The sequence below is a fragment of the Cnephaeus nilssonii genome (genome assembly GCF_951640355.1).
Source record: "Cnephaeus nilssonii genome assembly, chromosome: 2".
Lineage (NCBI taxonomy): Eukaryota > Metazoa > Chordata > Mammalia > Chiroptera > Vespertilionidae > Cnephaeus > Cnephaeus nilssonii.
The window spans coordinates 28266594-28280341 of NC_137073.1; positions in this window are offsets into that span (position 1 = coordinate 28266594).

Sequence of the window (13748 nt, forward strand, 5' to 3'; positions counted from 1 at the left end):
ATGCTTATATGAATTCTAAAGAGAGAAAGAAGAAGGGGGGGGGGGGGAGAGAAACATCAATGTGAGAGAAAAACATGGATCGATTACTTCTTGCACATGCCTGATTGGGGATCGCATTGCAACCTGGGCACCTGTCCTGATTGGGAGTCAAACCCAAGACCCCTTGAAGGGGTAGACACATGTACGGGAAGACACTCCAACCAAGTGAGCCACATCTGCCAGGGTAAACTTTTTTTTTTTAACAAGTAGAAAGAGTACACTCTAAAATAATGATAAAGGCCTGGCCAGTGACTGCAGTTGATGGCACAAGACTGACTGGCTGGCTGTGCAGTGGGCTGCTGATGTAAGCAGACTCAGGGGCAGAGTGTGCAGCTGTGACCCCTACAAGCTCCCCAGCACCTCCACCCTCTCCCATTCTGGGTGAGCTCTGATTCAAATACAGTTTGTTCTTATTGTGGGTCCTATCATGGAGCATTATTAAACTCCCCTTCTGGGGTTACTTTTTTAAAAATTGATTTCAGAGAGGAAGGGAGAGAAGAGAGAGATAGAAACATCAATGATGAGAGGGAACCATTGATTGGCTGCCTCCTGTACATTGGACCGAGCCCCCAACACAGGCATGTGCCCTTGACCGGAATCAAACCTGGGACACTTGCGTCCGCAGGCCGACACTCCATCCACTGAGCAAAACCAGGAAGGGCTGGGGTTACTTTCTTGTTTCTTTTTCAAGAACATTTGAATTTATGGTAAATAAATTCCATTTTTCTTTCAAGGACATTGAGGCAAAGACAAGTTAAGTGGCCCACCCATGGCCAGACTCTGGACTCCTCCTTCCATATGCCAGGACATCCCTAACCTTGAAGTACCTTCACTGGGAAATGAACTTTAGGCCTCCCTTTGAATGGTGATAATGCTACCAGCACACCCCGAATCCCCTGACTTGGACATTTCATACTGCTGCTGAAATTATTTAGAGTTGTATGAAAGTGAGACTGTCAGCTTTAAATGTTTTCTGCCTTTGTTTTTCTTTCTATTTTCCCTACTTTCTGTCCCTTCCTCTCTTCTTACCACCTTCTTATATCACCTGCTATAAGTAAGGGCATTAAAAGAGCTTCTTAAAAAACGATTGATAGCCCTAACCGGTTTGGCTCAGCGTCAGCCTGCGGACTGAAAAGTCCCAGGTTTGATTCTGGTCAAGGGCATGTACCTTGGTTGTGGGCATATCCCCAGTAGGAGGTGTGCAGGAGGCAGCTAATTGATATTTCTCTCTAATTGATGTTTTTAACTCTCTATCCTTCTCCCTTCCTCTCTATAAAAAAATCAATAAAATATATTTAAAAAGATTGATAGTCCTTAATTAAAAATTTAAACTTCAAATTCCAGAATTCTTTCTCTCTCATCTCCTGGCATTCTAGATACTGGTGTTCTAGCTGAAGGCACTGTGCTCTGAAGTTTCTGGAGTTAAAAAATGCTTCATGTCAGTATTAGTAAAGGTCCTATGGGCAAGCATCACAATCAACTCTGGCTAATTTAAAAAGAAGAAAAAAGTATTAAAAGGATATTGGATAGCCTTAGCTACTTTGGCTCAATCGATAGATCGTCGGCCTGCGGACTGAAGGGTCCCGGGTTCAATTCCGGCCAAGGGCACATGCCTGGGTTGCGGGCTCGATCCCCAGTAGGGGGTGTGCAGGAGGCAGCCAATCAATGATTCTCTCTCATTGATGTTTCTATTTCGCTCTCCCTCCCTCTTCCTTCCTCTCTAAAATCAATAAAATATATATTTTTAAAAAGGGTTATTGGATAGTCCTGGCTGAGTAGCTCAGTTGGTTAGAGCATTGGCCTGACACACCAAATATGCCAAGGTTGTGGGTTCCATCCCTGGTCAGGGCACATATAAGAATCAACTAATGAATGCATAAATAAGTGGAACAACAAATCTCTCTCTCTCTCAAAATCAATTTAAAATATTAAAAAAAAGAGATATTGGATAGTTTGTAAAATTCCTAGATGGTCAGGGAAAAGATGGGAAGCTCTGTAGACAGCAATCAAGGCCCAGATCCCATCTGGAAGCTGCTCTGGTTGACACCTCTCCCTAATCCCCTGGTTGGACTCCCGGCCTTCCCCCACAGGCACCAGAACCCTGTCACTGTCACCTTCAGAAACTAGACATAGATCCTGCCCTCCCTAACACAAGGCCTGTGGGTCTCCCCACATTCTACCTCCAGCATTGCTGGGAAAAGCAAGTGTCTGGTGTTTTCAGCTCTTTCAGTGGGAGGTGGGCTCTGCTCCTTAGGTGGAGATAAATCAAATGTAGGAGAGAACCAGATGTCCACTGCAGTGGGGCTGGATCTCCTGATGCCGTCCATACTCTGAGTCCCCCACTCCCCTCTAAACCACACTGACACAATCAGCACGCATGGTGTGGGCCCCAGAGCCCACAGAAGTACTTGTGACATTGCTTCTTCAGCCTCCAGCTGTGGCCCCTCCTTCCCCAGGGCCGAATCTAACTCTGGGTGAGCTAGCTTTTCATGCCCCTCCTCACCTTCAAAACACCTACTGAAATCTGTTCCTAGTGGGTCCATCTTATCCGTCCAGGGTAACAGTTCTTCCATCACATCAGAAGTCAAGGAAATCATGAAAACTCTCTCCCAAATACATGGCCACCTCCTGAACAGGGAAGTGATTACGGGGGTTCTGGTAGGGATAACAGGGTATCCTGGCAGGCAGGAGCTGGGACCTAAATGCATTCAATGTCTGCGCCAAAATGGCTCCCTTTATCTTAAGTACCCATCAGCATCTACTGATCTAAATGGGGGACTCAGGGGAAAACCAACTTCAACCCTGCCCACCATTTAGAACTATATGAATATGTAGGAAGGATTTGTCGGGACCCAGTGGAAGCAGACTGTGGAATCTACCACATTCCTAATGGCACCTGCTGTGCTAGCCAGATATTCAACCAGGGCCAGGGCCAGGGCCAGGGCGAGGAGAGAGGAGTAGGAGTACAGAGGGAAAGGCACAGTTCTGATGTCAGAACCCATCTGGAAGTGTCTGTGCTTCAGAAGAGAGACAGTTGAGAAAATGATTTTACTACACAATTCTTTATTTTGGGGCCCAGACAACAGCCTCCACAACTGAGCATAATGCTGAGGGAGGGAGTTATTTGCTTGTTTGATTGTTTTACCTGCTTTTCATAGACATTCATGGCTGGGGGAACGAGCAGGACCTTTGCCCCTCAGGGGTGAGGTAACAGCAGGATATGGGGGGAGGTCAGTTCAGAGGTGGCTCCTCTGTGGAAATGTTGGCTTGCCTGCCAGAGTTTGGACTTGGTAGCAATAATTATGCTGAGGCAAATGGCAGCAGGGGATTGCAAATAGTCAGTGTGGGATTTACTCACTGGCATCTCAGAGAAGCTGTGGGGACAAACAGCTGCAGCGTCTTGGCTCAGCCAGCAGGGACACCAACGATGGTAGATTTATAGACAGTGACTGTGATTCAGGGAAATAGAGGTCAGAGACAGTGGTGTACTTCAGCTCAGAGAGACATTTCTAAGGCCCTGTGGGGGCCGTGACTGCACAATCTTGGTTAAGTGAGCAATGAAACTATTGATGATGATAATCTATATATATAAAACCCTAATATGCAAATAGATTGAACTAGAGAACAACCGGTCGCTATGACATGCGCTAATCACCGGGGGGGGGGGGGGGGGCACGCGGAATATGGCAGGCATCAGCAGCAAGTGGCAGAGCATGGAACATAGCGGGCGTTGGCCACGGTGGGATGGTGGAGCAGGTGAGAGGGGGTGCCAGACCAAGGTGGGGCGCCAGTCGCTGTCATCGGGGCGAGCCTCTAATGGTTACTGAAAATTCTTTGCTCCCGTGCACAGCAGTCCTCTCACCAGCTACCAGCACCGGCCGCGCTCACACCCACTGCTGGAGCCAGAGCTGCCGCTCACAGCCGTTGCCAGCGCACTCAGCGCTGGCCCTGATTGCTTGGCACCGTCAGTGGGTGTGAGCAGCGGCTGCCGGCCCTGATTGCCCCTCAGGGCTTCTCCACCTCCTCCTGCTCCTGAGGGGCGATCGGGGCAGCAGCTGCCGCTCACACCTACTGATGTTGCTGGCCCCACTCATACCTGCTGCTGGCGCCGGCCCCAATCACTCTGCACTGTCAGCGAGTGCCAGTGGGGTCGGCGCCATCAGCGCGTGGGAGTGGTGGTGGCAGTGGGAGTGGGGCTGCCAGCAGACAGGAGACTTGGGGCCATGGTGGGAGGGGCCAGACAGTGGCTCGGAGGATGGGCTGAGATCCACCCCTGTGCCCACCACAGCCTCGTGGCCCATAGTTCCTTTCAAGGTGCACAAATTCATGCACTGGGCCCCTAGTGGTGATAATAATAGCTAGTATTTATGGAGCATGCCAGGTACTATTCTAAGTGCTTCCCATGTATTTATTCACTTAGTTCTCACTATAACTCTATTAGGTAGATATTATTAACCACCTTTCACAGATGAGAAACTTAGGTTTGGATAAGTTGTTATGTGGCAGATTGCATTTTCCAGAGATGGCTGACATATCACCTAACGGTTAGGTCCTAACCCACATGGTATTCTGCACTGTAACCTTGATTCTTCTACCACTGAGAAATGGGTCTATTCCTTCCCATTTGAATCTGTGCAGGCTTCTGGCTCTTTTGTAACTTATAGAATGCAGCATAAATAAGGCAGTATGACTTCCAAGGTAGGCCAGAAAAGGAAATTCACTCTTCACCTGTTTACTGGAATACTTATCCTGGAGCCCTGAGCTGCCATGGAAGAAGTCTGACTGCCCTGAGGCGGCCATGCTGTGAGGAAGCTCAAACTAACCCACATGGAGTGACCACACAGGGAGGTTCTGAAACTACATGAAGAGGGAGAAAGAGATGCCCAGCCAGCTCAGCTGCTCCCATTCCCATGTTCTTGTTCTAACCGCTGTCTGATTTCAGCCACATGAGAGATACTGAACCAGCCAAGCTCTTCCAAAACTCCCAACCCACAGAAACCATGAGAAATAATAAAGTGACTTTTGCTGTTTTAAGCCACCAAGTTTTAGAATAATTTGTAAAGCAGCAATAGATAAGTAACAGGTAACTTGCCCATAGCTTGTCCATGGAAGAGCTGAGATTTTAACCATCAGTCTGGTGAACCAAAAGACAAATACATGCACACATAAAGACACTTTTTTTTTTTTTTGAGATCTCCAGATATACCTGGGGAGGGGAACTAAATTCTTGTATAATCATCTGGTGTTTAAAATTCACAAGATTCAGTTATAACTTTAATGCGATCTTGCTTGTACCTATAAGTTGGTGTGGTCTACATTTTAAAATTAGTTGATAAATGTTCTTCTAATGTGTTTCATGGAATTATTAGAATATAGATCCAAAATTAAATTTTGGATAGCATTTACTCAATATGATCATTTTAGTTTTCAAATAGCACTTTATTTTAATTAATTGCTTCTGGAAGAATTTGTTTTCACGAAATGCTGGTCTTTTCTTTTAACCAATCATATATATATATATATATATATATATATATATATATATATATATATAATTTTTTTTTAATTCATTTTTTACAGAGAGGAAGGGAGAGGGATAGAGAGTTAGAAACATCAATGAGAGAGAAACATCGATCAGCTGCCTCCTGCACATCTCCCACTGGGGATGTGCCCGCAACCAAGGTACGTGCCCTTGACCGGAATCGAACCTGGGACCTTTCAGTCCGCAGGCCGATGCTCTATCCACTGAGCCAAACCAGTTTCGGCTAACCAATCTTAAAGATTAAGATACCAATTGTCAGCATTTATTGAGCACTTACTCTGTGCCAGGCACCATGTATTTAATCCTCCCCAAACCCTCTAAGGCAGGTACTATTGCCATCCCAATTTTATAGATGAAGATACTGAAGCAGAGGGAGGTTAAGTACCTTTGTAGGCAAATGCATCTAGTGAAGAGGTAGAGCTGCTTTCCAACCCATGTTCTAAACCCACATAATACTCCTCTCTGCCCTTAGTCCAGACCAGTTCCTCTGATACCTTCATGTAATATGTTTTTGTGAAATGCGTTTCTTATATAAAAGATTAGGCTTAGCTTGTGCTGTGTACAACTCATGGCCAAGACGTTGCTAGATGATTCCTAACACACAGAAGCTTCTTCAACAAGATATTTTCTATGCCAGCAAGGCATAGAAATGGTTACTACTAAATTATGAAGGAAGGCAAAGCCTTTTGTTAATTATTTTTGAATAATTTATTCTTGGGTTTCCCGTGACTTGTTGAGGAGTTCATAGAGAGTCTTGGGAAGTCTCTAAGAAGTTTTAAAATAAAGAAAATGATACATTCATAGGAGTTATATTTGAAGACAACTGTTTTTAACACATAATCCCACTAGGAATTCAGCATTTTGGCAGGGGTTTGTTTATTATATGTTTTTACTTTAAACAGAAAGCATGAACATTGATTAGCTCAAAAGCGTTCTTGTCTTACATAGTAAAGAAAATGCATGCAAGAAAATCAAGAGTGGCCCTGGTCGGGTATCTCAGTTGGTTAGAGCATCATCCTGATACACCAAGGTTGTAAATTTGATCCCCAGTCAGGGCACATACAAGCGTCAACTGATGGGTGGAGCAGCGGGTCGGTGTTTTTCTCTCTCTCACTCTCATCAATAAATTTAAAAATAACTAAGAAAGGAAAGTGTGATGTGCAGAGAAAGCCAGGCATAGCTGGTATTTGGCCTCACTGTTTGCTGGAGTGTAAACTGTGAGCAAATTAACTCACCTCTTTATAGGTGACACATGAGCCTCTGCAGAGAATCTCAGAAATCATTAGGGAGTGAACCACATAAAGTCAGGACTTGCTGCAGTCACATCAACTGAGTATTTAAAGTGATAGAATGCAGGAGATACAGAGACATTTAGGTTTACCCAAGCATGATGAAAAATAGTCTGGAAATAGCCATGAAGAGCAGGGAGATGCCCTGGCCTGTCTCCTGTTGGGATATGGAGAAAACATTGATTAAGGCACAGCTGGCTTCCAGAGAGAGACTAGGTTTGGTGAGTAAGAGAACTAGAGAGCACCTTAGCCAGTTTGGCTCAGTGGATAGAGTGTCGGCCTGCGGACCGAAGGGTCCTGGGTTCAATTCTGGTCGAGGGCATATACCTCGGTTGCAAGCTCCTCCCAGGCCTGGGCCACATGCAGAAGTCAACCAATTAATTTGTTTCTCTCACATCGATATTTCTCTCTAAAAATCAATGGAAAAATACCCTGATAGCTAATATTCATATAATAATATAATAATAATAATAATAATAATAATAATAAATCCTCGGATCCTAACTGGTTTGGCTCAGTGAATAGAGCGTCGGCCTGCGGACTGAAAGCTCCCAAGTTTGATTCCAGTCAAGGGCATGTACTTTGGTTGCGGGCACATCCCCAGTAGGAGGTGTGCAGGAGGCAGCTGATCAATGTTTCTCTCTCATTGATGTTTCTAACTCTCTATCCCTCTCTCTTCCTCTCTGTAAAAAATCAATAAAATATATTTAAAAATAAAAAAAATCCTCGGGTGAGGATTAAAACAAAACAAAAAAACACAACTAGAGAACTAGAAGGAAAGAAGGGTATTTTAGTTACTCTTGCTGCATAATGTATAACCCCAAAATTTTAGAGGCTTAAAACAACAATCTATTTTTCCTCCCATGATTCTGGGAGTCGACTGGATTCAGCTAGGTGGTTTTCACCCAGGTCTCTCGTGCTGTTGCCAAGGCTGGGGCTGGAGTTACCTCAAAGGCTTCTTCAGTCCTATGACTGGCAACTGTTGTTGGCTGTCAGCTAAGACCTGGGGCTGTGGGCTGGAAGAGCTATATGCAGCCTCTCTGTGTGGCATGGGCTTCCTAGCAGCATGGCAGCTGGTTTCAAAGAGCAAGCATCCCAAGAAGACAACTTTCCAACCCATGTTCTAAACCCACACAATACTCCTCTCTGCCTTTAGACACAGAGAAGTGATATTATCTTTTATGATACAGTCTTGGAAAGTACAGAGCATCATTTTTGTCACAGTCACAGACCCTCGTGGATTCAAGGGGAAAGAACATCGACCTGACCTCTACATAGGAGCAGAGGCCAGCTTCACAATGCAGAAGAGCACGTAGGATGGGAGAGCTTGTTGGCAGCCACCTTGGAAAATGCAATCTTCCATAGAGGGTAAGTACAAAGAACAGAAGATTAGAGTTTAAGATTTCAGAAATATGGCTCTTTAAAGAGGATCACAAGGGCCATTCCTGTGGGCAGCTTACGTGGAATGGAAGCAAAGGTCATCAGAGCTGAGGAAGATATGGGATGATGAGTCAGGGGAATTGCATGGCCATCGTATGGACACTGACATCCTCAGGAAAGCAGAAGACTTGAGAGGGGTGTAGTGAAGATAGAGACGGCAACTGCTATTGTAAAACCTTTCTGAGTTTTTTTTTTAAATTTCTTTATTGATTAAGGTATCACGTATTTGTCCTCATCCCCCCATTCCCATCCCACACTCCTCCCCACACATGCCCCCACCCCCCTGTTGTCCTTAACCGCTGGTTAGGCTCATATGCTTGCACACAAGTCCTTTGGTTGATCTCTCCCCTTTACCCCCACCCTTCCCTATCCTCCCTCTGAGGCCCGACAGTCTGATCCATGCCTCCTTGTTTCTGGGTCTGTTCTTGTTCATCAGTCTATGTTGTTCATTATTTCCCCTAGATGAGTGAGATCATGTGCTATTAGAAATACACTTATAAGAACTGAAAATGAGACAAGCAATAATGGTTATGGTGACAGGCAAATGAATCAGTCTGTAGTGAGTTTCGTTCTGGGCCAACAGTTCTTTTGAGACCCAATTTCAATGTCCAACAGTTCCTTATGTGCCTTTCTAAGTTTTTTGCCTTTTGTTCTGGGATGATGGAAAAACTAATCTCTGTGAGGACAACTTATCTTTTATTTGGGAAAAGATTTTGTTGTGGGCCTATTGTTTGTGTAAAGGTACTAATAGTTAACATTTTTTTTAGTGCTCATTCATTAATTCACTTAAACTGTACTTACTGGATACTTACTCTGTGGTCAAGTCCTATTCTAGATGATGATATAGTAGTTAACAAAGCAGAGAAAGATATCTGCCCTTGTGATGCTTATCTTCTGTGGGAAAGACAAACATAAATGTTTTTTTAAAAGTACTATAATACATATTATGTTTTTTGTTTTTTTAAAAAATATGTCCTCAGGAGAAAAAAAATATCCTCAGGAAATGCATTTTATTTTTTATTTTTTTTCAAATGGGAACTTTTTTTATTTCAAGAAAAATGATTTTAAATATAATAATGTTACATGCAATAAACATTAATATTTTAAGAAAAATTATCTTAAATATAATAATACATGCAATAAACATTAATATCTCAAGAAAAACAATTTTAAATATAATAATGTTACATGCAGTAAACACCAATTATTTAAGAAAAACTATCTTAAATTTAATAGTATTACATGCAATAAACATTAATATTTTAAGAAAAAAAGGATTTTAAGTATAGTAATATTACCAAAACTGTACCAACATAGTATGATATCGTAAAAGTTGTAGGAAATATTAAAAATCTGCAAATAACAGGATTACTTCTATTATATTCTAAAATATTATTTTGTCCCTCTGGCTCTATTATTATTCTTCAGTTTATGTTGTTCATTATATTCCACAAATGAGTGAGATCATGTGATATTTATCTTTCTCCAACTGGCTGATTTCACTGAGCATAATGCTCTCCAGGTCCATCCATGCTGTTGCAAATGGTATGAGTTCCTTCTTTTTTTACAGCAGCATAGTATTCCATTGTATAGATATACCACTGTTTTTAATCCACTCATCTGCTGATGGGCATTTAGGCTGTTTCCAAATCTTAGCTATTGTAAATTGTGCTGCTATGAACATAGGGGTGCATATGTCCTTTCTGATTGGTGTTTCTGATTTCTTTGGATATATTCCTAGAAGTGGGATTATTGGGTCAAATGGGAGTTCCATTTTTAGTTTTTTGAGGAAACTCCATACTATTCTCCACAGTGGTTGCACCAGTCTGCATTCCCACCAGCAGTGCACGAGGGTTCCTTTTTCTCCGCATCCTCACCAACACTTGTCGTTTGTTGATTTGTTGATGATAGCCATTCTGACAGGTGTGAGATGGTACCTCATTGTCGTTTTGATTTGCATCTCTCAGATGATTAGTGACTTTGAGCATGTTTTCATATATCTCTTGGCCTTCTTTATGTCCTCTTTTGAAAAGTGTCTATTTAGGTCCTATGCCCATTTTTGATTGGATTGTTTATCTTCCTTTTGTTAAATTGTATGAGTTCCCTGTAAATTTTGGAGATTAAACCCTTATCGGAGATAACATTGGCAAATATGTTCTCCCATCCAGTGGGCTTTCTTGTTGTTTTGTTGATGGTTTCTTTTGTTGTGCAGAAGCTTTTTATTTTGATGTAGTCCCATTTGTTTATTTTCTCCTTAGTTTCCATTGCCCTAGGACCGTGGTCAGCAAACTGCGGCTCGCGAGCCACATGCGGCTCTTTGGTCCCTTGAGTGTGACTCTTCCACAAAATACCATGGCCTGGGCGAGTCTATTTTGAAGAAGTGGCGTTAGAAGAAGTTTAAGTTTAAAAAATTTGGCTCTCAAAAGAAATTTCAATCGTTGTACTGTTGATATTTGGCTCTGTTGACTAATGAGTTTGCCGACCACTGCCCTAGGAGCTATATCGGTAAAGATATTGCTATGACATATGTCTGATATTTTGCTGCCTATGGCTTCATCTAAGATTTTTATGGTTTCCCATCTTATGTTTAAATCCTTTATCCATTTTTAGTTTATTTTTGTGTGTGGTGTAAGTTGGTGATCTAGTTTCATTTTTTTGTATGTATCTGTCCAATTTTCCCAACATCATTTTTGAAGTGACTGTCTTGTCTCCATCATATGTTCTTGCCTCCTTTGTCAAATATTAACTCAGCATAATGGCTTGGGTCAATTTCCAGGTTCTCTGTTGTTTCCATTGGTCTATATGTTTATTCTTGTGCCAGTACCAAGCAGTTTTGAGAACAGTGGCTTTGTAATATAGCTTGATATCTGGTATTGTGATCCCTCCAACTTTATTCTTATTTATCAGGATTGCTGCAGCTATTCCGGGTCTTTTTTTTATTCCCGATGAATTTTTGGAGAGTTTGTTCTAGGTCTGTGAAATATTCCTTTGGTATCTTAATTGGGATTGCACTGAATCTATAGATTGCTTTGGGTAGTACGGACATTTTAATGATGTTGATTCTACCCATCCATGAACATGAGCTTTACTTCTCCTTTCCCAATTTGGATGCCACTTATTTCTTCTTGTCTGATCACTATGGCTAGCACTTCCAGTATTATGACGAACAGGAGTAGTGAAAGTGGGCATTCCTGTCTTTTTCCTGGTCTTAGGGGAAATGGTTTTAGTTTTTGCCCATTGAGTATGATGTTGGCTATAGGTTTGTCATAAATGGCCTTTATATTGTTGGGATATGCTCCCTCTATTCCAACTTTGCTGAGAGTTTTTATCAAAAATGGGTGTTGGATTTTGTCGAATGCTTTTTCTGTGTCTATTGATATGATCATGGGATTTTTGTCTTGCAATTTGTTTATGTGATGTATCACATTTATTGATTTGCGAATATTGTACCAGCCTTGCATCCCTGGAATAGGGACCATATACTTGATCATGGTATATGACCTTTTTAATATATTGCTGGATGCAATTTGCTAATATTTTATTGAGGATTTTAGCATCCATATTCATCAGGGATTTGGCCTGTAATTCTCTTTCTTTGTAGTGTCTTTATCTGGTTTTGGAATTAGGATAATGTCGGCCTCATAAAAAGAGTTTGGAATTGTTCCTTCCTCTTGGATTTTCTGAAATAGTTTGAGGAGTATAGGTCTTAGTTCTCCTTTGAATGTTTGGAAAAACACCCCTGTGAAGCCGTCCAGACCTAGGTTTTTGTTTGGGGGGAGTTTTTTTAAATTACTGCTTCTATTTCATCAGTGGTTATTGGCCTATTCGGGTTTTTTTATTCTTCCTGACTCAGTTTTGGGAGATTGTATTTTTATAGGAATTTGTCTATTTCATTCACATTGTCCAGCTTGTTGGCATATAGTTGTTCATAGTATTTTCTTACAATCCTTTGTATTTCTGTGGTGACAGTTGTTACTTCTCTGCTTTTGTTTCAGATTTTTTTAATTTGGGTCCTCTCTCTTTGTTTCTTGATGAGTCTGGCTAATGGTTTATCAATTTTGTTTATCCTTTCAAAGAACCAGCTCTTGGTTTCATTGATTTTTTTTTGTATATATATATTTTTTAGTCTCTTTGTTATTTGTTTCTGCTCTAATCTTTATTATTTCCTTCTTCTACTTACCCTGGGCTTTTCTTGTTGTTCTCTTCTAGTTCTTTAAGTTGTAGGGTTAAATAAAACTATTTAATTGCTGATTTTTCTTTTCTTTTTTTTAAAAAAATATATTTTATTGATTTTTTACAGAGAGGAAGGGAGAGGGATAGAGAGTTAGAAACATCAATGAGAGAGAAACATCGATCAGCTGCCTCTTGCACACCCCCTACTGGGGATGTGCCCGCAACCAAGGTACATGCCCTTGACTGGAATCGAACCTGGGACCCTTCAGTCCGAAGGCCGATGCTCTATCCACTGAGCCAAACCGGTCAGGGCTCTTGTTTTTTTTTGAGGTATGCCTGTAGTGCTATGAACTTCCCTCTCAGGACTGCTTTTGCTGTGTCCCAGAGATTTTGGGTTGTTGTGTGTTCATTTTCATTTGTTTCCAGGAGTTTTTGATTTCTTTCTTGATCTTGTTGGTAACCCATTCATTGTTTAATAACATGCTATTTAGCCTCCATGTGTTTGAATTTTTTTGCTGTAGTTGATTTTTAATTTCATTCCATTGTGATCTAAGAAGATGCTTGACATTATTTCAATCTTCTTGAACTTGTAGAGACTTGTTTTGTGTCCTAACATGTGGTCTATCTTTGTGAATGATCCTTGTGCACTTGAGAAGAATGTATATTCTGCTGCATTGGGGTGAAATGTCCTGTAAATCTCTATTAAATCCATCTGATCCAATGTGTCCTTTAGAGTCTCTGTTTCCTTGTTAAGTTTTTGCCTGGAAGATTTGTCGAGTGAAGTCAGAGGCATGTTAAAGTCTTCTACTATGACTGTATTGTTTTCAATCTCTTCGTTAAAGTCCTCTAGAAGTTTAAAAAAAAAATATATATATATATATATATATATTTAGGTGCACTTATATTGGGTGCATATATGTTTACCAGGGTTATATCCTCTTGTTGGATTGATCCCTTTAATATTATGTGGTGACCTTTGTCGTCTCTTGTGATGGCCTTCATTTTAAAGTCTATTTTGTCGGATATGAGTATTGCTACTCCAGCTTTTTTTTCTTTTACATTTGCATGGAAATTTTTTTCCATCCCTTCACTCTCATCCTGTGTGTGTATTTTGTTTTGAGGTGGGTCTCTTATAGACAACATATAGTTGGGTCATGTTTTTGTATCCATTCAACTACCCTACACCTTTTGATTGGAGCCTTTAATCCATTTACATTTAGGGCTATTATTGAGAGGTACTTATTGATAGTCATTTTAATTCTGTA